The sequence below is a fragment of the Felis catus genome, chromosome B3, assembly GCF_018350175.1.
Source record: "Felis catus isolate Fca126 chromosome B3, F.catus_Fca126_mat1.0, whole genome shotgun sequence".
Taxonomy (NCBI): Eukaryota; Metazoa; Chordata; class Mammalia; order Carnivora; family Felidae; genus Felis; species Felis catus.
Window position 1 is genome coordinate 42,485,748 of NC_058373.1, and position 26,361 is coordinate 42,512,108.

The window sequence follows — 26,361 nt, forward strand, 5'->3', positions numbered from 1 at the left end:
GAGTAACATTCACTGTCAAGTTCCAAATGTCAGCTTCTGTTGTTTTCCTCCATATGCAGATATAGGTATAGGTGTAACTAAGCCCCGGCCCCAACCAGCAAATGGCACTTCACACCGCTCTCTGTCCCCGCACAGGGTGCTCAAAGGATGCTGTCTGAATGGCAATCTTTAAAAATCAAAACTGGTCCACTCTCTGCCCTTCCCCCCCCCCCCCCCACTCATGCTCTGTCTCTCTCTGTCTCTTGGGGGAAAAAAAATTAAAAAAAATATTTAATCGACTCAGACTTCAATACCTTCTAAAATAAGTACTTAAGGGGCGCCTGGGTGGCGCAGTCGGTTAAGCGTCCGACTTCAGCCAGGTCACGATCTCGCGGTCCGTGAGTTCGAGCCCCGCGTCAGGCTCTGGGCTGATGGCTCAGAGCCTGGAGCCTGTTTCCGATTCTGTGTCTCCCTCTCTCTCTGCCCCTCCCCCGTTCATGCTCTGTCTCTCTCTGTCCCAAAAATAAATAAACGTTGAAAAAAAAAATTTAAGAAAAAAAATAAATAAAATAAAATAAGTACTTAAAAATCTTTTAAATGTAATTCAACTAGCTGCCAAGTGACCTCCCCTGGCCCACGACTGACTTCACTGTGCACGGGTCTAACCCTGGACCACATGGCTTTGAGCGTGTGGGCCGTAAAGCAAGTCAGCATTTGGATTTCCCACTTTCATCCAGCTCATTGGTTTTAGGGTTCTTCAGCTGGGGGCCTAACACACAATATCAAAATGAAGCAGAGTCGGGTCAACAGAGGACCTCGAAGGGCCCGGGTGGAGGCCCGTCTTTTGGGAAAGGGGCCTGATACAGATGAGGAGTCCCAGGGAGTGTGCGGAAATAAGAAATTCAGGCTCCCTCCTGGAACAAAGCAACCTTCACAGAAAAGAAGGTTCTCTTCACCTTGCCCCCAGGAGGGCACAGTGTTAATTAACATGGGGAGGGTGCTCCAAAGGTCTGTTGTGTGTACGTGGTCAGCTCTGTTCCTTCTGTAAGTGGGCCAGGAGGAAGGCTCCAGAAAGCAGCACACTCCCCAGGAACTTCAGGCACACAGCAGCTTCCCTGGGGCCTTCAAGCCAGTTTTAGATCTGCTAAAACCTAAGGCAGCACCATCCAATACAAGTATAACAGGAACCATATACATGATTTAAAAAGATCTAGTAGCCACGTTTTTTGACTTTTTAGTTAAAAAAAAAAAAAGTGAACTTGGTTTTTAGAAATATATTTTATTTAATCCAATATATCCAAAATATTGCCATTTCAGCTGAAATTTAATCAACATAAAAATCATTAATGAGTTATTTCACATTCTTCTTATGCCAAGGCTTTGAAATCTGGTACGCATTTTACATTTAACAGCACACATCTCAATTTAGATGTTCAATCTTCATTGGAAATGCTTGAGCTATATTTCGACTTCATAACATTTACAGCTGAAAAAACTGATTCACATGTCCAGGTTATTCCAAACGTGCTCAAGTTTCCCAAAAACCAAACTGAGAACCTGGTTTTAAATTTAAATGAATTAAATAAAATCAGAGCTTGAGTTCCTCAGTCCTACTAGCCACATTTCAAGTGTTCAACACTTTGTGGTCAGTGGCTACCAGAATCAGACAGGATTAAGGTGCCTTCTCTCCAAATTGTCACACCAAAAGCTTTTTCTTAATCATCAGGAGGTATGAGGGCTCTCACTGGACAAAAGCATGAGTGATTTGTTGTTGTTGTTGTTTTGTGAATGGATGAAGGGCTTTCTGATTCTAGAACAGCATTATCACTGTAATGTCCTTTCTCAAGGATGTGGGAGAGACTGCCAAGTACGACCAGGACAGGGGAGGGCTCTCCGAGATAAAGGGCATGGGAGCAGATTCCCAGAGTGTCTACTATGAGCCAAACCCTGCATTGAACATAGAACAGTCACTGTCCTATTCGGTCCCCACCATCTTGTGGGTGACCTATTCATTCAGTGGATTTAAAAAATAGGAATGCCTGGTGGCTCAGTTAAGTATCTGACTTCAGCTCAGGTCACTATCTTGTGGTTTTTGAGTTCGAGGCCCGCATCGGGCTCTGTGCCAACAGCTCAGAGCCTGGATCCTGCTTCAGATTCTGTGTCTCTCCCTCTCTCCATGCCCCTCCCCCACTCACACACACTCTCTCTCTCTCTCACTCCCTCACTCTCTCTCAAAAATAAACATTTAAAAAAATATTTTTTTAAATAAAGAATCCAAGATTGGCCACAATGGGGAACTTGCCTCAGACCCCACAACTTCCCAGGGCCACCCTTCCTTTTTCACCAGGCCACGTTAAGATCCAAGGAAAAGGGATTGAGGGGAAGGCAATGCTATGTCCTCCCTACGCTGAATACCAGGTGGAATCCAAGACAGGCCAGAATGTAGATAACCTGAGAGGACAAAACCAAGGCACTTGGACAACCCACACTGGTCTGAAAATGCAAGTAGATGGAAAAGTGGACCAAAAACTAAAAGGCAGGGGAAGGCCTGATAATCCCAGTTTTTATATTCGTGTCCTACTAAACGGTGATGCCGCCTCACTGCCCCCTGGGCCACTGGCACAGGTATGGCCAGAGTCAAGTGTTCAGTTTCTACTGCCAAGGCAAAGCTTTCCTTAGCTCTAAATTCACACATGTTCACCCAGACTGGATTCAGTTCTTCCACAACCCAGATGCTAAGTCTGAGGTTCCCACAGGAGGTTTGCATAAGCAGGGAAAACCATTTTCTGATCCAGAAATTGAAGGGTGATCAAGTAATTGAAACAACATCCAAGAGGAAATTTCTATACATGAATATTGTCATTTAACTCAAAGCTTCTTGGCGAGCCCTTAATAAAGCCATGGTAAAGCAATTTTCTTAGCTTCTTCAGGCATTAGGGGAAGCGTAACATGCCTGGTCTGCAAGGCATAGAAAGCTTTGCCACTTCCTCTACAGAAATCCCAGAAACTAAACTGATGAGGAAACCAATATTCTTTCTGATTCTCACTGGAGGGAAAAGGTGTGGAAGGAAGCGAGTCGGGCAAAGTAATGAGTTTAAGCAATTTACAGAGGCAGGGTGAGCCCGATACAAAGAGGGAGAATCAGATATCAACTGTCCGATGCAGAATCATCCTGAAACCTTCCTGTCTTGGAGAAGAAGCAGGTGGCTGTGCCAAGACGCACTCCTACAACTGATGCCATCTCTGATGTATTCTCCACCTTGAGCTCCAAAAGTGATTTTGTAACTTGATGATCAGCATATAGAAAGACTGGTTAGACCTCTGAGCCAGGCTGCAAACTGCTGCCTGGCCAGGGTGCTCAGGGTATGGGGAGAAAGGAAATGGTAGCTTGGGGAAATGGGAAGAGAGGCAGAGCCCCCACGTCATTGAATCAGAGAACTCTAGACCAACTTCTATTTTCATATGAGGATCTTGCAGCCTGAGGGGGGCGGTAATCACCTATGGCACTGTCTACAACCAAAGCCAAGAGCCTTTACCAGCTAAGGTCAAGCTCTGATTCCAGGATACTTAAGCCACTCTCACCAGGGCAAAGGAGCAGGGCTATAGCTGGAAGGTCAAAGGCAAATCAAATAAACCTCTTTCACCACTTCCTAAGAAGCGCCTCTTTGAAATGCAATCATCAAGGAAGATAAGGCTCTATTTCCCAGTTTCTGGGAGGGTGAGGACCTAGCTTCAGTGGTCACCCTACTCCAAATTGAAAGTTCTACCTCCAGTTAGTAAAAACATAAATTTAGCAATTTTATCTTGAAGACATGAATATAATGCATTGTATCCACTAAGCTATATACAAGAATGAGATTTCTTTCCATCTTTGCAATCTCTAGCTTTGCAATCCTTGCAGTAGGCTCCCTGTGATGTTCATCACATTCTGGTTTCATGCTTATCCAATAATAAATTGTTTTCTTTCTCTTTTACCTTTGTGGAGAGGTGTTGTGGATTGAGAAAAGGTTTTGCTTTTAATTTTATTTCCCTAATACTCCTCACAGCATCACCTCCACCCAGACCTGACCTCCCTAAAGTTATTTTTAAGCCGTTTTCTACTAAAAGGGATACAATTATGCTCTTATGATGTGATTTACCCCATGGACAGGGGAGGGGTCCCCCACAACCCACTCAGATACTGAGCAAAAAGATGGAACTAGGTCCTCTGAACATAGCTTGGGAACAGTCTCTTAGATCAGCCTCCATACACCCCAAGTGCCACGGATTTCCAGGGAAACGCTCCCAGCAGGTCACAGAGTCCCTTAGCTGGCTGGCTCCCGCCCTTAGCACCTGCTGCGCCCCCTGCCAGGAAAGCCTTGCAGCCACCCCTTCCTCTCCCTCTGGGTGACCCCCATCAGAGCAGGCATCCCGTCTTACTCTGCTGGGTACGTTCCCTAGCACAGAGCAAGGCGTGAATGAATGGAAACCTTTAACTGTCCTTTTCTCCTTCAAAGTCAATACTATCTGACCATCCAGTTTGTTTCAGTTGGAACCATTTGCTCCATGAGGAAATGTTTCTCAGAGAGCTGCGTTTCAAATGGTAGAATGAAAAAGTCCTTTCAAGAGAAGAGTGCTCATCAAACTTTTTTTTTTTTTTTTTTTTTTTTTGCGATCACACAGCCAGCAGACACACAGGCAAAAAACATCCGGGCCTTAGTCTTGCCACTTTGCTTTATTTCCTCCACGGAAACCTGTCTCTCTGTGAGGGCCTCAGCCAGTTTGGGCACGTCTCCCACTCCTCCTTGAGATCTGTCCATCTCTGCCTATCTTGGATGAGAAAGTGACTGTCAAAGGCATCCTGGAGGGATAATTTTTTGTGTGGGGTTTTTTTTGGGGGGGGGTGGGGGGGAAGAAAATGTTCTTCAATTGACTCTTTCTCAAGTCACAATCAGAGAGTGCTTTTTGCAGAACCCAGACTGAAGTGAGCTGGACCGTCCTGGCCATCCAGACTGCAGGGCTGGTTATCGTTAATTATTACTGAGCACTAATGGAAATCTAACTTCATTTGCCCCATCCACTTGGCCTGGGTTGCCAGAACAAGAAGCCAATCCAATGTGAAATGCTTCGGGAAACGACCCACCGGAATGCACACCCAAATAGCTTTTGCTGCCTATGAACTGTACAGGAGTGGCTCACAAACCTTGGGGTGCATTAGAATACCCTGCGGAACTTGACCAAATCTGTACTCTTGGGCCCCAGCCCCAGGGTTATGGTTCAGTGTGGGGGCGGGGGGGGGGTGGATGGGGCTGCCTTTCTTTTACATTCCCAGATGACGCTAAGGCTGCTGGTCCCAAGATCACACTTTGAGTAACCTGATGAACAGAGCACCTCAGCCACCAGTTGAATGACAGAGCCAGACCCTGGCTTCTTATCAGATGGACTGTGGTAAGACCGAGCCCGATGGTTCTCAAACCCAATTCCCCTGAACACTGCCATTCTATCACTGAAATCAAAGCATGGGATTTCCCTCCGGTTTTCAAAGCAAATTAAACCACGGATACCACTGACTACTTGGTTTATTACGATCTAAAAGGATTTAATTTCTCAACAAATTACAAGTCTCTTGTTAAGACTTCACTGATTTCAACCCACACAACTTCTTAGCGAGAAGCAGTTGTAATGGCGTGGCTGACACAGCCAACAGAACATGGATGAACACCGAAATTCAGAGCACTTGGCCTCTAGCTCAAGTCCGACCTTCCCTAGGCACCTCCTTTGACCACCACAGCCGGATGGCCTACTCATTTAACAACATGCCCCTGGGCTGCTGGACAAAAGAATGGCTTCGCTGCCCTCAGAATTCAATCTACTGGACAAAATGAAACGGGCACACACATTAAACTATTTCAGACCACGGCAATGTGTCATCTATTGCTAAACCGTGTGGCAGAAATGATTGCAGGCTTCTGATTTTCCACACAAGCAATTAGGCATCACAGAAATCGCTACATCCTCCCCATGCCTCTGCACTGAAGCCCTTTAGGATCCGTACTCAAGCCAAAAAGTCTTTGCAATGTTTCAGCCTTCCCACAATTTAATTTTAAAAACTTAATATGCATCTGTCCCTGTGGACCTTGGCAAGAGTGTATAAATCCATGCCTTCACTTCGAACACACACATTCTGCCCGTGTCCACCGCAGAGGTCTCCCCTGTCCTGGGTGCTATAAATCCTCTGAGCTGGTGCCTCGTGCCAAGAGAAGCAGCCTGGTGCAGCATCCCCAACAACGGAGCTATTTACTAGCTTGTGATTTGTCTTTCCTGACCTTTATGTGTAAGGTGGGCTAGCAAATGAAACCAGCAGATTAAAACAGTCTATTCCATTAAAAAAGAAAAAAATACTGTTTTAAACGCAGGTGGGTAGGGCCAGCACATCTGGATCCAATCCTCATAAAGTTTCACAGTCTTATCATCTTCTCTCCCAGAGGGAAAGCAGCAGAGAGCACGGGGACAGAGCCGAGGACAAGCCAAGATCCCTGGATCCTGACCCAGGCTTTGCCACTAGCCCAACGGGTGACCTTGCATAGAGTTTCTGACCTCTCTGGGGCTCAGTTTCCTAAACAGTCTTCCAGGCCACAACACAAGTACTAACTAGTAATATGATTCAAGTGTGGGTGAATTCATTAATGACCTTTACTCTTCCGCTTGATTGTGTTTGCAAGGATTCCAATTCTCCTGGGAGGAGACCCAGCCATTGTTCTTTTCTCTGTGGGGCACTTCGTTCCCCTTTTTTGCCTCCTCCCTTGTCTTCCACTCTCCCAAACCTGGCGGCCTGTCCACTTCCCAAGTTCAGCTTCTCAAAGCAGGGCTGGGATGAGAAAGAGCCCCCAGGAGAGTTTCCTGAACTGGCACTGTGCTCTGACTATAATGTCTAGCGCAGCAGGTCTTGACTTCCTCAAATAAGCTTCTAATTGTCTTTTCGGAAATGTGTGTGGACGCTTATTTCAAACCATTTGGCAAGTGCCTCAGAGGGTATTTTCTCTGACATTGTGGTTGGAGGGGGGATTTAAGAGTCTGGAGGAGCATTAGAAAAACTGCACTCCAGCTGATCCTGTCCTTGGATGGAGATAAAACAATTTTTTCGGGCACCCACCACTGGTATGATGCAAACCCCCACAGGTCTCCAAAAATTACAATCACAGACTTTTACATTTGGACCTCGGTCTTCTCCCGGGAGCAGTAAGAAGGTGTCCTGACTGGGTTCGTGGACGCCAAGGGTTATGACACACTTTGGTGGTCCCAGTGGTGCTCTCCTGTCCCCAGGCATCATTCTTCCCAGATGCATTATTAACAGGACAGTGAGGGGGCTCCTGACAGCAGGCTGGAGACAGGCCCTCAGTTAGTAGGAAGTGAGTCCAGAAGATGGGCCATGAGCATTCAGTCTGTATTCAGAAAGCGGAGTTCAAATCCCTGGCTTATCACCACATCCAGGTTTAAAATGTTGACCGGTGTCCCTGCCCTCTACGCAAGCCCTAATTTTCCCCAGATTTATTATGTGTGCACATTCACCTTAGGGTCTTATTAATGTGCTGACTCTGAGTCAGCAGGTCTGGGTTGAGCCTAAGAGTATCAACAAGTTCCCAGGGGGAGAGGACGTTGCTGGTCTGTGGACCAACTTGAAATAGCAAGGACAAGGAGATTTATGATCTAAGCCAGTGTTTCCCAAACATCCCTGCTAAGAATCACATGGGTAACTATTAAATGCACAGATTCCAGAGCCCCAATCCAGATGGGCACAGGCCTGGTGAACTGGACATTTAACACACACTCAGGTGACTCTTATTATCAGAGAAGTCTGGGGAAGCCTGGTCTAGCTCATCTGCATCTCTCATTTTTAAAAAAAATTTTTTAATGTTTATTTTTGAGACCGAGACAGAGCATGAGTGGAGGAGGGGCAGAGAGAGAGGGGGACACAGAATCCGAAGCAGGCTCCAGGCCTCTGAGCTGTCAGCACAGAGCCCGATGCAGGGCTCGAACTCATGGACCTTGAGATCATGACCTGAGCTGAAGTCAGGCACCTGCATCTCTCATTTTAAGAAAGCTCTCACAGCCTGTGGGAGCCCTTGCTTCTTTTTTGTCGTTCTCTTCAGGTAAGGTTACTTAAAATCTAATCTAGCTCCTGCTTCTGGGAGTCCTGTAGAGACATGTAGAGGGATGACAGCTCTCCCAAGTCCTGGAACACTTGGAAAAGGACCGTCTTTGTAGAGCCTGAGCTCGGGAATCCCCCAAGGGACTGAGGGCATCAGTAACTGGGTCAACACACCTCTAACTCATCACTCAGCTCCCCAGCTAGAAAGCTCTGCTCCCACCTCAACCGTATCAGTCAAGGACAAAAACCAAGCAGCACAGCCCTCCGGTACAACTTCCCATTGCTGTGAAGATGATCCAAAAGAGAAAAATCGACACCTCAAACTCCTGTCCTGAGGTTGTCTATAAGGACCAGTGCAGCTCAGAGGTGAAAAACACATTTGTCCATTGACTCACCCTCTTTAACAAGTGACAGATAATTACCCAGAAGCACACACAGTCTGCTTTCCGGTTCATTATCTCACTGAATCTTTGCAACACATCCTTGATTTGTCTGTTTTACCGAGGACACCAAGGTTTACGGAGGTCAGGCGACTCACCCAAGGTCACACGATGGTTGGCGACCACTGTGTAACAGGCTCTCACATGTTACCCTTTGCAACAGTCATCCCTGTTCTGGTCTGTTTTAATGCCTCCTGCTGACATATACCCTTCATGATCCTGCTTTCCATGAGGGCAGGGCCTAGGTCTGTTTTGTTCTGGGCTGTATCAACCATGCACCCTGTGGACACTCAGAAAAAAGGCTTGCCAGGCTGATGAATGTCTTCAAAGCCAAGGCTTATCCATGATAACAGGCTGCCTCTAAAACCACAACAAACAAACAGGCCTACCCTCATTTCAAAGACTCCCAGCTGAAAAAACAGGAATTTCTAAGACCTAAGTTGGAGAAAGGATGGCGAAAGGGAGTCAGAAGGCCTGGAGGATGCTTCTCCCGCTTCTGCCAGCTTGTCCTCACATCTGGACAAGCCACTTGACCTCTCCACACCTCAGGTTCTCTACGGGCATGGTGGTTTAATTCATCCCCCAAACCTCTGTGAACTCCCACCCTGTACTGGATCTGGAGCTAAGAAGAAAATGACCTGGAAGAATGAATGAGAGGCCACATCCACTCCTCAGCGGCTCTTGCCAACTCCACTCCTCCCTCCCCACCGAACACCAACAGAGGTAAAGCACGCAGAAGGGCTTTCAAAGAAGTACAGTGCAAAGAGGGTTATGGGGGATCGTTTGCATCACAGAAGGAATCTTTACTTGTCAAACTAATTCACTAAAAGGATGGCTGTCATGACCGGTTCCCCTGATATATTTTTTGAGTCAGGTTACTTAAGTATTATTACATACAGTAAGTGTCCTCCTTTTGAGGTGTGTAGTTCGATCGATTTTAACAGACACATGAAGCTCCTGCTGTGGTTTTTAACAGTTTATTTCTAACTTTTCCAGAATATGTTATATAAAGGGATGTGGCGCGTATGGTCCAATGAAACAAAATTAATTTTAGCTCCTCTTTCTAAAAGTGAAGGTCCCCATTCTGCCAGAAGGAAGAACACAGAACTGAAAAACCTGTCTTGAGGGGCGGGGAGTGGGGGGATCAATTTGCAGAAACATCTGCCGGGCATGGAGCATAGAGAACCGTGATCTGTTACTCCATGCAACTGAATCCCCTTTACTAATAGAAGAGTCCATCCTGCAGCCCCCACTTCTCATTTACCCAGTTTTTAAATATGTACCCAGAGCCCAAGAACATAAACATACTTCTACCAAAGGTCATCCTTAACTGTGCAGTTTAAAACCACAGAGCCTCCTTGAATGAACTCCAAAAATCTGTAATAAATTTCACATCCTATCATTGTTTCAAGGTAATTTACCTGGACAAAGAACATAACTTTTGTTTAAAGACTTAACTTAAAATGAACTGCATGAGCTCATGTAAAAAAAGGGAGAGGATTATTCAAATAGAACTCTAACAATCTATTCAAATTATGTCTTCTCTGCGGAATTAGGTCCTGGTAACTTGAGACCAAGACAACAGCATTCCCAGCCAGAAAATGGGAACAATGCAATCAATCTAACAGTGTTTACAACTTTATTATGGGGCCAGTAAAAAAACAGAACTGATTTCCAAGCCTTAGCTCAGTGGCACTCAAAACTTCAGTGTACCTAAGAATCTCCCGATAATGGAAACTCCACTTTCTTGGACCCCACACAGACCTGCCGAATTAGAATCTCTGGGGATTGGGCAGCTACAGTGTTTAACCTTAGTCCCACGTAATTGTGATGGTGGTGGCTAAGGACCACACCCTAAGAGATACAGCCCAAGCTAAGGGAGGATGTACTAAAACAAAGATGGTGAAGTAACTTGGACATTGATACTGAGTATAGGTTATAATCTTCAGGCTAATGGCCAAGGCTTAGAAAGGTTTTCGCTATGCATATCAGCAGATAAAACCGCCCAGTGACAATCTTTCATTAATGTGCGGTTGCCTGCTCTAAGTGTGGTTCCCAGACCAGCAGCTTGGCATTAGAAAGAAATTTCTGGAGCTGGGGGCCCAGGAATCCATGTTTTAACATTTCTCCAGGAGATTCTTCCATACTGTGCATGCATGTTCCCGCACGTTTTAGTTAATGCAAATATTTTATAATGATAAATACTTAATCACAATTTTTTTTTTTTTGCCTTGTCCTCCTGCTGGTTTTATTTTTGCTTGATAAAGTGATTTTAGTTAGCAGACCCTCTCAACTTCTCTCCCACCCCTTCCCCACTGTGGTGCAAAGTGCATATATGTGGCACAAAAAGTTCAAGCTAGACTTTCCACTAGCTGAGGGACAATTAGTATGTCCTGAACAGCCAAAGAGCTCCAACCAAACCCGTAAATATGGCGGCTAGAGGTGATTATGAAAGGAGATCCCCTCGGGCTCTCAGTGGCCCCTGGTTCCAGCGAGTACCTTTCCATGATGCCTCCTAGGGTCTGCCATAAAAGCCAAAAACATCAAATAGGAACTTAGTGGTGTTGGTGGTTTATTTCCTTACCTCCCCCTCCCAGTCACCATCTAAAATATTACATCTATAGTAGAGTGTACTTGTTCTTACATTTTGGAGTACATTAGAATCTCCAGGGGGAAACTTAATTAAAAATACAGATTCCTTGGTTACAACCTCAGCTTCTGATTCAGGAGTATTCCAGAGGGTCTCCTCAATCTGTATTGGAGCAAGCTTCCCAGAAAATTCTTATGCATATCAAGGTATGAGAATCACTGGTGTTATGGGAGAAACCTGGGATAAGAGTACAAAATCTGAGCTTAAGTCAAACTTCCCCAGAATTTGGTGTGTAAATTTCAGAACACCTCGGCTTCCTCAGCGTAGAAACGGCCTGCCTTCTGGGGCTATTATGGTGGCAACACACGTACAAGGCCTCAGTGAAATACAAAGTGCCAAAAACAGGCTAAACCTGGTGGGTGCTGAATCCCACCACGATTACCAACTTAGCCTAAAAAGGTAGCATCAATAAGAAGCCTTCTACATCAGATTCAAATTCTGAGAAACAGGTCAGTGACAATCTGTGAAATGTCCTGACTCCTGTCCCCGCAAAAACGGTATGCCTGTGGCCCCTGAGTGGCTCACTCAGTTAAGCATCTGATTTCGGCTCAGGTCATGGTCTTACAGGTCTGGAGTTCGAGCCCCGCATCGGGTTCCATGCTGACAGCTCAGAGCCTGGAGCCTGCTTCAGATTCTGCGTCTCCCTCTCTCTCTGCCCCTCCCCACCAACTCTCAAAAATAAACAAACATTAAAAAATAACGGTATGTTGGAGCCATAACTCCCCAGCATCTCCGAATGTGACCTTATTTAGAAATAAGACCTTTACAGAGGTAATCAAGTTAAAATGAAGATCCTAGGGGGGGGGGCCCTACTCCATTATGACTGATGTCCTTCTAAGGAAGAGAAACATGGACACAGAATCAGACACGCACAAGAAGACTGCCATCCACGAGCCAAGGAGAGGGGCCCGGCACAGACACGCTTCCCTCACGGCCCTCGGAAGGGAAGCACACAGATCTCGGACTTCCAGCTTCCAGAACAGAGACAATAAATTTCTGTGGTGTAAGCTGTGGATCTGTGGGGCTGTGTTACAGCAGCCCTAACGAAGGCAAACAATCTGACACCTCGCAATTCAAGAAGAAATGCCCTTCTGCTGTTCCTTTTGTGGAGGACACTTGGGCCCCCAGTTGCGTCTCAGATTCCCCAGGGCTTGTTCTAATATCGTCACCATGTACATTCATAAAGCTCTGTGTGAACCACTTGTCGGGTTAGAGGGAGAGCCAGCTTTGACAGGGGGTGGTCCCAACGCTTCACTGCAGGCTGTGCTGTGGACTCTTGGTCTATGGCAACTGTCACAAAACCAGAGCTCTGAAACATCTGCAAGTTCACCAGCAAGTGATTTACCATCCTCATAAAGCTGTCCAAACCCAGCCCTGCACAGCCAACTCACACTCCCTTTTTCCTTCCATCAGAGTGGCACCCACAGTCCGTGTCAAGCACCAGCTGGTCTGAGAGCTGTGAACCATCCTCGGTACTCAGGGGCCTGGGGATCTGAATCAAGAGGATCCTAAAGGCCTTCAAAGAGAGGATTTGCTCAAACTGAATGCACCTTTCTTTCTCCCCATTAGTAGGACAAGACACATGGTGGAAATATCCCCCTCAAAAAGGTCCTTTTTATATGAAGACGGAACCCTAGAGGGTCTTACCTAGTAACCAGAGGGGGGGTGGGAGAGCAAGCAGCAGACTAGTTCCATTGGGATGGTTGTCCTACACCAGAAAGGAGCTATTTCTGTCCCATGTGCAAGGTCTACAGGGTGACTTTACCCCCTACAAGCCCTTCTTGGACAACCTCTCCTAGGGTAATTGAAACACACACACACACACACACACACACACACACACACACACACACACACACGTGCCCAGGTCAGGACAACCTCTCCTAGGGTAATTGAAACACACACACACACACACACACACACACACACACACACACACACACACACACACACACGTGCCCAGGTCAGGCTCTTAGAGATTCCAATTAAGTGCGTCAGGTGGGGTTTGGGAACAGCATTTTTCATTTAATTCCAGTATAATTAACACACAATGTTAAATTAGTTTCAGGTGTACAATATAGTGATTCCACAATTCTATACATCACTCAGTGGTCATCAAGATAAGTGTACTCTTAATCCCCTTCACCTATTTCACCCCTACCCACTCCCTCACACACACACACCAAGTTCCCCTCTGATAATCACCAGCTGTCCATATTTAAGAGTCTGGGTTTTTCTTTGTTTGCCTCTTCTTCGTTTTGTTTCTTAAATTCCACATATGAGGGAAATCATATGGTGTTTGTCTCTCCCTGAATGACTTATTTCACTTAGCATTATACCCTCTAAGGAACAGGGCACATTCAGGGCAGAGAACCACCGCCATGAATTAAAGTCCGGGTCCAGTCAGACATCCCAAGGAGAAAGCATCTACGGTAGTCAGGAAAGTGGGATTCCACTTTCAGTTTTGCCAAGTGGCCCCGGTAAGTCTCATCCTTCCAAGCTTCAGTTCTTTGTCAAAGGAAGAGAATGACCTAGAACTATTCAGGCCGCCCGTTTTTAAAAAAGTAGCTTCCTGGGGTGCCTGGGTGGCTCAGTCGGTTAAGTATCCCACTTCGGTTCAGGTATAATCTCACGGTTTGGTTCTTGAGGTCAGGCCCCGTGTCAGGCTCTGTGCTGACAGCTCAGAGCCTGGAGCCTGTTTCACATTCTGTGTCTCTTTCTACCCTTTCCGTACTTGTGCTCTGTCTCTGTCTCTCTCTCCTCTCTCTCTCTCTCTCTCTCTCTCTCTCTCTCAAAAAATAAATACACATTGAAAAAATTTTTTAAGTAACTTCCCTGGAATCACTCTCAGATGTCCCATAAAGACATGTGCCCTTTCTTCTTGGATGTACTAAACCCAACTGCTTTATGCTTGCACCTCAGGCTGCCTTTGGCTGATGCCTTAGCCTTTAACCCTGCCAGCGAGGGCCCAGGAGTGACAGGTGCTGAGCCCAATAGAAAGCCCTTCAAGGAGAAAATTAAGCCTCTTAAAGTGCCCTTGATGTAATCTCTCAAACCCAGGAATAATCCACACTCCTCTGGGAAGATTTGCCATGCATGACCTCGGGCCACACAGGAAATATCTTCACTCACATCAAACTTGGTCCTAGCCCCGAATGCCAAGTAATTATGGGTGGTCTTGCAGCAATGCAAATAGAGAAGACAGGGGTTGTCCTTTAAACACAGGAAGCTTTGGGACTCTCTAAGCTGGGTGCTTGAGACAGAAGCACTGAGAAAACCATCGCCACCCGTCTGCAGGAACGCACTCTGCCATGGGCTCAAATGCAGGAGAGAAAGGAGACCTCTCTCCATGCAGTCGAGTGGACTCTGGGGACGAGTGAGACACCAAAACAATTCACCAGAACATCGAGGTCAATGATAGGTACTTCAGACAAGGGCATTTACTGTCTTCAACCCAGTGACAAAAGTTACCAAGCAGACCACTTAAGTGCCCCTCCTTCAGAGATAAAAACAAGAGGGGCGACCATGTGTCCACAGCGACCTAGCCTCCACAAGTGCCTTCTATCACTCAACAAGTAATTAGCAAGGAATGGGCTTCATTCATTCATTACTTGAATCTTTAACTCTTAACACTTGACCTAAAAAAATATTGCTCCCATGAGACACCGCTTTTCCACTTATTACTCACTTCCTTAGCTCAAATCTGACGAAGATTTTTTTCCTTATCTAAGGCTAACCTGTCACCAGCCAAGTTTTCTCCATCAATTACTCATTAAAATTGTTACCCACTATGTGCTAAGCATTGTTTTAGACACTTGGGGACACAGCACCAGATAGTTTCTCTCCCGGAGTTTATATTCTAGTGCCATGGGGCAGACAATAAATGAATCATGCATATAATATCTGGGAATGATAAATGATAGGAAAACAAAAAGGGCAGTGGTTTGAGAGCAGGGGCTACAGGGTGCCAGAGAGACCTCTGCGGAGGTGCTAAGGGAGCTGGCTGGTAAGTGAAACGAAGTGTGAGAGAGCGCCCCCAACCTACAGGGGCCAGGATGAGGAGATCCAGCAGGAGGGCTGGAGGTGGTGCAGCCAGGACACAGGAGAACGGGGTGAGGACGGTGGCATGGAAGCCTACTGAAGAAAGTGTCCCAGAGAGTGATCAGTTGGCTAAAGGCTGCTGAGAGGCTGCAGAAAGGGACAAGCAAGAGCCGGCCCCCAGATATCACGGGTGCCTGAGGAAGTGTAGCTTCGGTAAAGGGGGGAGGGCAAATTGGGGTGGGTCCAAGACAGACTAAGAGGGGAGGAGGTGGAGCAGAATGTATGCCATTGTTTCCAAAAGGGTCACTATTAGAGAGGGTAGAGGAATGGATGAACCGCTGATGGGGGGATGGGGTCAAGAGTGTGCCGTTGGGGCTGCTTTTTCCCTTAAGAAGAGGCATCTCTCGGGTGGGGGATTATCCATCGGACAGGGAAAAGTGATCACGCAGAGGAGAAAGGTGACACATGCATGAGGACAGATCACAGGCCCCCAGGCACACGTGGCTACAATGCTCTGCGGTTACAAGGCTGTGTGGCTACAGGGCTGTGTGGCTACGGTTGTAGACAGACTAGCAGATTTCGCATGGGAAGATGATGACACCCGTTCCTAATTGCTTCCTTTTTCTCACTGAAATAAGCCGGTCATCAGCTCAAAGTGGGCGGGGGACAGAGACATGGGGCACCCCACTGTGCCAAGAATCCCCCTTGGGGTCTCTGGTCATAAATCAAGAGACCATACAGATACCTGAGTGTTTTCTGCAGCGCGTTCCTCAGCCTCAGGCAGGAGCACAGGAGGTAGAGGGTGGGGTTTTCCCAAGGGAGTTAGATGAAAGGGGGGGGAGGGAAAAGGGTCAATCAAGGGAGTTGGTGTATGCAAGCACCTGTGCTGGGGCAGGGGAGGTCAGAGGAGAAGAGAGGGATGACGGTCAATGGAATCTGGAAGGGTCACCAGGTTAGAGGCCCTGGTAGGGGGGAAGGCTGGGTGGGACTGGATACTAAAAGGAATAAGATGAAAGAGAAAAGGTTGAGGGTCGGACTGGAATGCTTGTCAAGATATTTGCTGGAGGTCCACTTAATGATCATGAGAAGGTCTACAATCCTGTTCTTCAAATGAAGGACCAGTGGGTCGTAAAATCAATGTAGTGGGTCATGACGAGCATTTTTTTGAATTGAGCAAAATAAAAAGTCTAAGAGTACAGTATACGTAGTAAGGTTGAATGTTCGAGGAGACCTGTTCCAGTTGTGTGTATACGCTTGTATCAGGTCATTACATAAAACCTCTCTCCCTTGTGGACTGGTGTTAAAAATCAATCAATCTGTCAATCAATCAATAGAACACTGAAGCAAGGTTTCTCAACGCTGGCATGACTGACATTCCAGGCCACATAAGTCTTTGTTGTGGGGGCTGCCCTGTGGCACCTTAAGATGTTTAACAGCACCCCTGGCCTCTACCCATTAAATACCAGCAGTACCCCTTCCTCCCTTCAGGCTATGACACACAAAAAATGCCCCTAGATGATACCAAATACCCTCTGTCTAGAGACACCCATGGGAGGGATGGCTCAAGTAGGGTAGAGGAAAAGATAACAAAAAGATGTGGCCGGGACACTGAGTTGGGCAGGCAATCTATATAGATTTCAAGTCACCAAAACTGTTGATGGCACCATATGACTCGCTGTTCAAAAATTCTGATTATCAGGAACCCTAATAAAACATAATTAGGCAGGAAAAATGGTTTTAAATGTTTACAAAATTCAATTCTAAGACTTCCTGTAAATTAATGTATATAATATAAAACTGTAAAATAATAAGCCAAACCTATAACCCCAAGATATTTTTAGCAAACAAAAGTGAACTAAGGATCACAGAAGGGAAAGTGTATTGGATGTACTGCCGTATATAGGAAGATGTTACTGTTTTGATATTTTGATTATCATAGGGAAATCTAGACTCCTGTATCTGATACACCAGCCACTGGTAAGATTTTTATTAACATGTTTTCTGATTAAAAGAGAAATATACCCTAAATATAGGGAAAATTTGGAAAATACGAGAAAGTATTTTTAAAGAATTTAAACATCTATAATCTCAACCACCCAGAAAAAGCCATTTGGTTTGCTCCATTCGCACAAAATGACAAAAAAACAAAACCAAAAGCAAAAAAAAAAAAAAAAAAAAAAAAAAGGTTGAAGGAAGGCCCGATAAACAAAATCTTTGAAAAATGAGGCGGCAGAGAACTGTAGGTGGAGTTGGCTGCATATTAGAATTACCTGGAGAACTTCCCCACTAATGCCACGGCTCCACCCAAACGAACACATCAGAATCCCGAGGTGATTCCAGTGCATAGCTGGAGTGGAGAGCCCTACAAAAGAGACCCATCCTACAAGTTTAAGCAGGATCTCCTTCATGAAAATTTCCCTCCTGTTTCACTTTTTTCCATACACCCTGCTACCTTTACCAGTTTTGCTTTGCTCATAACTCACATGTGAAACCATTAGAAAATAAAAGGCACGAAAATTAAGTAGCTAAAAATAGCACAAGTGTTTAATCTGCTAAAGAATTTTAGAATTACGTGATCAGTAGGGAGGGAAGGCTTTCAAAAGGGAAACTTCTTCTTGAGCTTTGGGTCTGCCAAGCCGCTAAGGACTTACAGACAAGTAAGGGACCCTGAGGACAGCCAAGCATGTATGTGCCACTGATAAGCACTGTTAGAAATGTGTCCCCTCTGGCAACAGTGAAATAAACACTTGTTGAAATTAATGGCTACTGCACTTAATTTCCTCCCCAAAAATGCACTAATGATCAGATTACAATGCAATTTAAGCAACATTTATCATCCGGTCACCATTTTCTTCACAATGCCCTTTACATGTAGCCAACTTTTAATTAAAAGAAATCAACGACTTCAAATCTTGAATACGCATGTATGTTGGAAAAACAAAAACCACACAATCTCTAACAGTCTTCTCCACTCTCTCATGAGAATCCATTACAGAATATTTAAAACCATACTCATGAACTCTGACTTTCACTGTGGAGTAGACAGATATCCATCTATCCATCAGTAAATCCCCAAACATGTGCAAAGGATGCAGGCAAGAGTTAATTACCACAACCCAAAATGTATTTCTCCATGCTTGGTAAAACTGATAAAAGTGAGTGAATTTGCCTTGACTGGCATTCTAATTTCGACCCATGACAGGGCAGAGCCCTGGCTGGACAAGAACACAAGATCTGCAAAACAGGAAGCTGGTTTCTCTAAACCAGCAGTTTGCAAAGTATGGTCCTTGACCAGCAAGATCAGTATCACCTGGGAACTTATTAAAAATGCAAATTGTCAAACCCCACCCAAGACTTACAGTCTGAAACCCTGGCCAAACGACGTGGCTTTTAGCAAGCCCTCTGGGTGATTCTGATGCATTCCAGCTGGGGAACCGCTGGTGGTATCTAAACCATGGTTTTCAAATGGTGCAGCAGAGCCTGGGTCCCAGTGGATTGAGACTCAGTCTCCCACCAGGACTCGCAGCGTCACCTAGGATGGACTTCTTCAAATGGGGATGGAGTTTCCACTGCTTTTCCACAGCTTTTTGGGGGATAACTGCCAAGAACTCGTAAATTCTATCAAGTTTCAAAAATCACACTAAGAGGCAAAATTACAAATGGTTCACGTGAAGCAGTCAGCAAGCTAGGGATCGTGTGGAAGGGGACCTGAGTTCGAATGCCAGCACAGTCATTAGATAGCACCTCTCTGAGGCTCAGACAGGAAAACCAAGCCTAAGGACATGTTGCTGCCATCTGAGAAGACTCTGCAATTGGCCAGACCTTCCCTCAGTTGGGATCAGACAAAGTCAAGGAAAAGGAGAACACTAAGAGCTTTCTTGATCTCTTATTGTCACTACTCCCCTGGGGGAGAGAGGTAAACAGCATTTCCTGAAGCCACCCTTTACGACCAAGGCAGAAGGCATGGACTCAAAAGTGGGAAATTTCAGGATGTTAGAAGCTAATTAACTACAAGTTTCCCAAGAGATAAAAGATTACTGCCCAAAACATAAGAGAAAGCAGGTGTACTATTGCTCACCTTTTGTTTCCAAAATGGTCCCAAACAAGTTTCGTATTCATGAACCAAATACCATTTTAAAGTGTTTCCCTATAGAAAAGCTTTTGTTTGAGCAAGTAAACCAATCAAGGTGTATATGGAGCAAGTTAGTCACCTCCCCTTCCCACTCCCAATTTTAAACAATCTCAAGTTTTGTGTGTCCTTCACATCTCTCTCCAAGGTTATATACCTAGAGCTTCTTTTTTAAATCAGAAATAGGATCATACTAAATTTGATACTCTGTAACTTGATTTCATTTACATTTCATATGTTCTGGACATCACTTGCAAAATAATCCAAAATTATTATTCATCCTGATGGACATTTCATGTTGCTTCCCAGTTTTTTACGACTACACTATTGTAGTATGTTTGTAATACTACCTTAAACATCATCACACATAGATCCTTGCATGCTGATGTTTTTATTTCTGTAAGACAAGACTCCAAATATGTGATTGCTGTGGCACATGGCGGCAAGTTCCAAACTTAGAAATTGCTTTCCCTAATCTTCCAGCAATTCATACTCCCAAGAGACTGTAAGTTGCACCCCCCCCCATACATCTAAAAGAGAAGATGTTACCAGTTTTTTTTTTTTCAATGTGTATTTATTTTTGAGAGACAGAGTGTGAGCAGAGGAGGGGCAGAGAGAGAAGGAGACACAGAATCCGAAGCAGGCTCCAGACTCTGAGCTGTCAGCACAGAGCCCAACATGGGCTCAAACCCATGAACCATGAGACCTGAGTTGAAGTCAGCATTCAACTGACTGAGCCACCCAGCCACCCTACCAGTTTTGTTTTTAAGTGGGTCAGTTGGATGGACAGAAAACAAATACTTGTTTTAAATTTGCATTTCCCTGACCATCACGGAGGCTGAGAATCTTTTCACATGTTCATTGGCCATTTACATCTCTTCTTGTGGGAACTGACTGTTCATATCCTCTGTTCATCTATTATGTTGGCCTACAAATACAACTTAATCACACACTCATTTCTCCCCCCACCATCTACTAGATATGTAAAATACAAATGAGTATCATCTCCTAGGAACTCGGTGTGTGAGGTTAGGACAGGATGTCTTCCGAGCATGAAGCACAAGGCAAGCCCTCAAAACAACTGGGTAAGTGAATAGCAGACTTAAGAGAATTTTGTTAAGACTGCAGCTAGAAGAGTAAAAAGGAAATACAACTATTCATTACTTTTCTAGATATTCAGAACAGCGTCCCTGTGGCTGAAATTAAATGGTTGGTTAAAGGAAGAACAAAACCATGCTTTTGGCACTGACTCTGAAAATCCACTGTGAAAAATGGGTGACAAATGAGCGCAGTTTTAATTCATAGTTCCAGGTGATGCATAAAGAAAAGGCTGTGACAACCAAACCATTTTGTACCAGCCTTGTCTACCAGGTGTCATTCCAATGGCACCTGACACTGAACCAAAGGTTGTCAGGATGGTGATGGACAGGAGATGCCTGCCTTGGAGTGCCTGGGTGGCTCAGCTGGTTAAGTGTCCAACTCTTGATTTCAGCTCAGGTCATGATCTCACAGTTTGTGGGATGGAGCCCCACACTGCACTCTTTGCTAACAGGGAACATGCTTGGGATTCTCTCCCTCCCTCTCTCTGCCCCTCCCCCACTTGTGCACACGCAGGCATTCTCTCTCTCTCTCTCTCAAAATAAATAAAAATTTAAAAAAGGAGAAGACTACCTTAAGGATTTCGTTTCTTTTTTTGTGTTTTGTTCTCCACCCCCTCCAACATTTTTTGCCTTTCATAATCTGCTTATTGAGGAAGGGGGCCGTGGAGAGGGCCTGCAGGCGGAGTTTGACAGAATGCAGATTCCTTAACTCTTAACTTTAGGCAAAACATCTGGTTAAACCTGGCATTTATCCCCATTATTTGTAATAGTTCTGTTTGGCTTATGTTTTAACTAGTCTCCTTATTAAATATAAAAGTAATAGGATTAAGAAGTTCTGGGGGGAAGTACTGTAATTAAAAAGGCACCAGTTGGGTATGTTAAGCTGTAATTCTGGTCCTGCTTATTAAGTTTTCCTTCTTGGCTTTAAAATTTTGTGTACCCAATAAAAATGACTGAATTATTTAACTCTTTTTTAGTACTTCCTGTATTGGCCAAACACCACCCAAAATCTCCAGGAAAACATTATGACTCAAAAGTTCTGAATCCATAATGTCACAGATCACAAGTTTCAGACACTGTCCCAAGAGTCTGGGGCATGCCACACACACATCACACAGCCTGGTAAAGTGGCAGGCAACTGTCCAAAATGCACTGGCGTTTTCTAACCTTTTGAAGTTATAAAATATTTTTAACAACAACAAAAATGCAGGAACTTTGAGCAACCCATGAAGTTATAATATGAATCAGGCGAGAAGCAAGAAAGCACAATTTGTAACACTGTTAACAGCGGCATAAGAAATTGATAAATATTAAGGTAGTAAACTTGGGAATGAAGATGGAAGGGTTTGCAACTTCTCCTTTTTAATTTTTTATTTCAGCTTTATTAAGAAAACTATTTTAATTTTAGATACAGAGCACAAGTGCAGGAGCAAGAGAGAGGGGGAGAGGAGGGTGGGGGGAGAATCTTAAGCACACTCAATGCTCAGCACAGAGTCCAACTCGGGGCTTGATCACATGACCCCGGGATCATGACCTGAGCTGAAACCAAGAGTTGGAGGCTCAAGCCACTGAGCCACCCAGGCGCCCCAAGAAAACTCGTATTTCTAAAAATTTTTATTATATAACATTTAGCACAAGCACACAATAAGTGACATATGTAGTCACAAGCATAAGGCTAAAATGAATAATACATTTTTAGATGTATAGTTTTATTTTTCTGAGCATAGTTGGTAAAAATTTAGATTGTTCACCATCTGTAACCACCCTTAACTGCTCTTGGGAACTAATGATCTGCTGGAAATGAGGGGTGGGGGAGAAGGGGAATCAGTATAATTTTAAGTTACAAAAGACAGAAACTGGACTAGAAATCTCCATCTCCCCCCATCACTCACTTATACCCCACTTTGTAAAACCTGACTTCACTTAAAAATACTCTAGGAAAGGGGCAAAACCTGACTTCACTTAAAAATATGCTAGGAAAGGGGCACCTGGGTGGCTCAGTTGGTTAAGCATCTGACTTTGGCTCAGGTCATGATGTCCCAGTCTGTGAGTTCAAGCCCCGCAACATGGTTCTGTGCTGACAGCTCACAGCCTGCAGCCTGTTTCCGATTCCATATTTCTCTCTCTCTCTCTCTGCCTTTCCCCTGCTTGCTCTCTTTCACTCTCTCTCTCTCTCTCTCAAAAATAAAACATTAAAAAAAGGTTTTTAAATAAAAAAAAATACTCCAGGAAAGAGTGTTTGGTTTGAAAAACCCTAAACAAGGGGTGCCTGGGGGGCTCAGTCGGTTAAGCGTCTGACTTCAGCTCAGGTCACGATCTCACGGTTCGTGAGTTAGAGCCCCCATTGAGCTCTGTGCTGACAGCTGGGAGCCTGGCGCCTGCTTCAAATTCTGTGTCTCCCTCTCTCTCTCTGCCCTTCCCCTGCTCTCACGTTGTCTCTTTCTCCCTCTCAAAAAATAAATAAGCATTAAAAAAAAAAAAGAAAAGAAAAGCCCTAAACAAGTAGGGTTAGCAGGTGAATTCAAGACACAACTATAAGCCTAAGCTGATAAAAAGTATCTCCAGTAACTTATTTAACAAATTTAAGTTTAAAATTCTTGCTTTCCCTTTGGAGGCAGAAGTACAACATCACTGTCAAAAACAGACACCTTTTTAAAAAGTAAAAAAAAAAAATGCATAAGAGTTTAACTAAAAAGTGTATCTCCTTGATAACCTAAGTGGGTACAAAGGCAGAGAAAAATCAGTGACTTCCTCAATCTGAAGAGCCCTGTGTTTCTGTGATTCAAGGTACCATCACTAAGACTGGGAGCTTTACGAAATAGACGGCTTTCTGCAATTGATTTGAGTCTCTTCTAAATTAGTTATGCTAATTTTGGATATAAATGTATCTTGGGCTCTGGGTGTTTTCCACAATTCCAGGGTTCAATGAAAAAAAAAATAGCATTCATGCAGGTGTCCCTCAAGGCCACGTGTCACATCCACCACCCCTCCACAGTTTTTGTATAGATGTCCGAAAATCAGCAATCAAGGAAGACAAAAATCTTGGAAACGCAATGGCTGACATCCACACTGGAGGCACTTAATGAAGTGAACTAGCGAAGCAGCAGCCTAATCCCTGACATCAGATGAAAGCTTCACATCCCCCCTTTTCTGTGATCCCTTGAAACCTCTCCAAAGATGAAGCCCCAAAGTGCTGACATGACCTCAATACTATGGCATCATTTCAATAAGACGCCAAGGAGAAAGGCTTGCGTGTTTCTGCACTCAGCTGATTGTAGGTCAGCAAACACGCCCTTCCTCTGCCCCTACACAAAGCAGAGATCACAATCTGCTGTATTTCAAAAGAAAAGAATGCCCACAGCCCCACTCCTGAGAAGTCGCCAACTTCGCGCTCTGGAGAAGGGAGGAGGATAATGTGCAACCTGACGAATGCCACAAGTCAGCACACCCAGGTAGTATTAAAAGGCAAATACGTGGTACGTGTTTCTCATTTATGTACATTTGGGGGCCCGTTTCTTCGGGGCATCATCCCTACCCTCCTCTTTGTGCCTTGGACCACGCCAAATACTTCGGCTCATTCTCTCGTCTTCTGGAAATAATCGGAGGTTAGTCTTCACCACGAGACACAGGGATTCTGAAACAGCCTCCTTTCCCCTATTCACCTCGACTCTTCACGGGCGGCCCAATTCCAAGTTTCCCCACGCGTCACCTGAAACCCCAACTTCTGGAAACGCCCCCCTTACCTAGCCTCCAAGAGCTGGCATCGCGGCGAGAGCCGAGCACGCAGCCACGGGCGCTGCCGCTGTCGCCGCCGCAGCCAAGGAGGCGAGGCGAGGGGAGGGCCGCTCTCCGGCCCCGGGGACGACCGCGAGCCAGGCCCTCGGCCCCGACCGCTAGCCGGCTCGCCTCCTCTCCCTCAGGGAGCGAGGTCCCGCGCCGCGCGCAGCGCCCAGGCGAAACCGGGCGCCGGGAGCACGCTCTGCACCGGGCGCCCGGCCGGGGGACGCCGCCAAGCGCACGGCTCCGGCGGAGCGCCCGGGCAGCCGCGGCGGCTGGGGAGAGGGGCGTGTTCGCTGCGACTCGGAGCCTGCAAGCCGCGTCTCGGCGGGACAGCGAGCGGAGGTGAGCCGGACGCGCAGCCCCTGACGGCGGCTCTCGGCCCTACACCCGGGCCGGGCGGGCCTGGCGACGCGTCGCAGCCCGCGCGCCCCTGCGGGAACAACCTCCGTGCGCTCCCTACGCGGCCGCCTCCGCTCCTGTCTCGGCGCGCAAACTTTCCCGGCCAGAACCCCTCCTGCCTCTCCTGCGGGGGCGCCGCGCTATCCCCCGGGCCCCAGAAACCGTACGCCCCCTCCCTCCGCAGCCAAGACCCACTGAAAATATGGCGCCCTCGAACGTCGTTCCTCGGTCCCCTCAGGGAATCCCGAATTGCCAGTCCCCAGGACCCCCGGCTCCCGGTGGGCGCGAGATTGCAGCTTGCGGGGCCGAGGGAGGAGAGGGCGCCGCTAGTCCAGTGCGAGGCCAGCGGCAGCAAATCCAAATCCTGTCCTCGCTCTCGGGCGGGCGCTGCCCAGGTCCCTCAGCGGCCAGCAGTTTTGCTGGTGGCGAGATTGCCAAGGGGAGTCGTGGAATAGGCAGGTCTGAGAATCTGGGACTGGAGGAGCTCCGCACCGGCGGGCTGTCTTTGCCTCCAGCCTCGACCGGAGACTTGTTTGCAAAGTGGCGCTGGAGTCCGGGCGGCCAGTGCTGGAATGAAGCCGCTCCGCCCGCGCCAACTCTCCTGGCGCGGGGGCCCGGCCGGGGCCGAGGGGACACTCCATGCAGGCGGGGCCGCTTTTCAAAGCCCAGTTACCGGAAACCCAGCGGGAGCCCCGGAGGGGACTGGCTGCCCGCGGCCAGGAATCCGTTCTCAGGCGCCGGCTGCCAGCCTGTTTGCAAACCGCTGCGCCCAGGTCGAGTGCAGTGAAAACATACATGTGCAATAGACAGGTGCATAAATTTCATTTTATTTTTATTTTTTTTGCAGAAAGCCCTCCTAGGACATCAAATCTGGGAGCTTTGCGGGGTTTTTTCTGCATTGGCATCACTCACGAGATGCAAAAGGGAGGAAAAAACCACCCACATTTTCCTTCTGTAGAGGGGAGGGAAAAGACACGAGAAATTCATGCAACGTGCATGCAGCTGGAGGAAGAGGAAAACCCGAGTGAGCCGTGCGCCTTACCGGGGGATGCATTTAATGTCTCATTGCAGAGCGCCTGCCCCGGAGTGCAGCCGGCGTCCCCCCGCGCGCCCGGCGACCGCTCCGCTCCCGCAGCCGCTTCAGCCGCTGCCGCCGCCGCTGGCTCCGGGCGCGGAACAAGAGCCGAGGGCGAGCGCGAGCGCACGGCCCGCGAGCGCCGGGAGGGCAGGAAGCGCGTCATCACTCGGGGACGGCGCGTCCCCGCGCGGCTCCGGTCCAGCAGCGGCGCCGTGCGGCACCCGGGCTGGGCCGGCACGGTCACCTCCTGGGTCTCTGCCGGGCGGCTTGGTGCTGGGAGGATCCGCGTGGGGAGGCAACGTGCCGGCCGAGTTGCCGTGGGGAGAAGGGGTCGCAGAATGACCCAGGCTTTCCGAACTCGGGCTCCGCTGTGAGGGAGATAGGAGAGGAGGGGAAGCGGCGTCTATGGAATGGGGCCCCTGGGACCGCAGAGCGCTTCCCGCGGACCACTGGCCACCCTGGAGCCAGGGGCGTGGTTCCCACGAGAGTCCAGTGGCGCGCTCTGGGGTCCTGCTGCGGCGCTGCTGACCGGAGCCGGCAGCTGGCTGTCCCTTTCTGCACGTGTTGCACACGCGACACAAATTGGTGGTCAGAGGTCACTTAGGGTTTTTGAGAAAGGCTCTCGGGACGGGGGGAA

General features: G+C 46.9%; 1 protein-coding gene across 9 annotated transcripts in view; it reads right to left on the minus strand.

Moving 5' to 3' along the window:
- Positions 1-25,840, minus strand: part of TLN2 (talin 2) — a 442,548-nt gene extending 416,708 nt beyond the window's left edge. For 6 of the 9 annotated variants that reach the window (XM_019832310.3, XM_011282911.3, XM_019832308.3 and 3 more), the window contains exon 1: positions 25,689-25,839. The gene's annotated coding sequence lies outside the window, so the exon portion shown is untranslated. Of the gene's footprint in view, positions 1-24,210; positions 24,230-25,688 lie in introns of those variants that run through there. The other 3 variants (XM_019832311.3, XM_045059206.1, XM_045059210.1) reach the window with 3 other exon arrangements.
- Between the last annotated feature and the right edge of the window lie 521 nt (positions 25,841-26,361).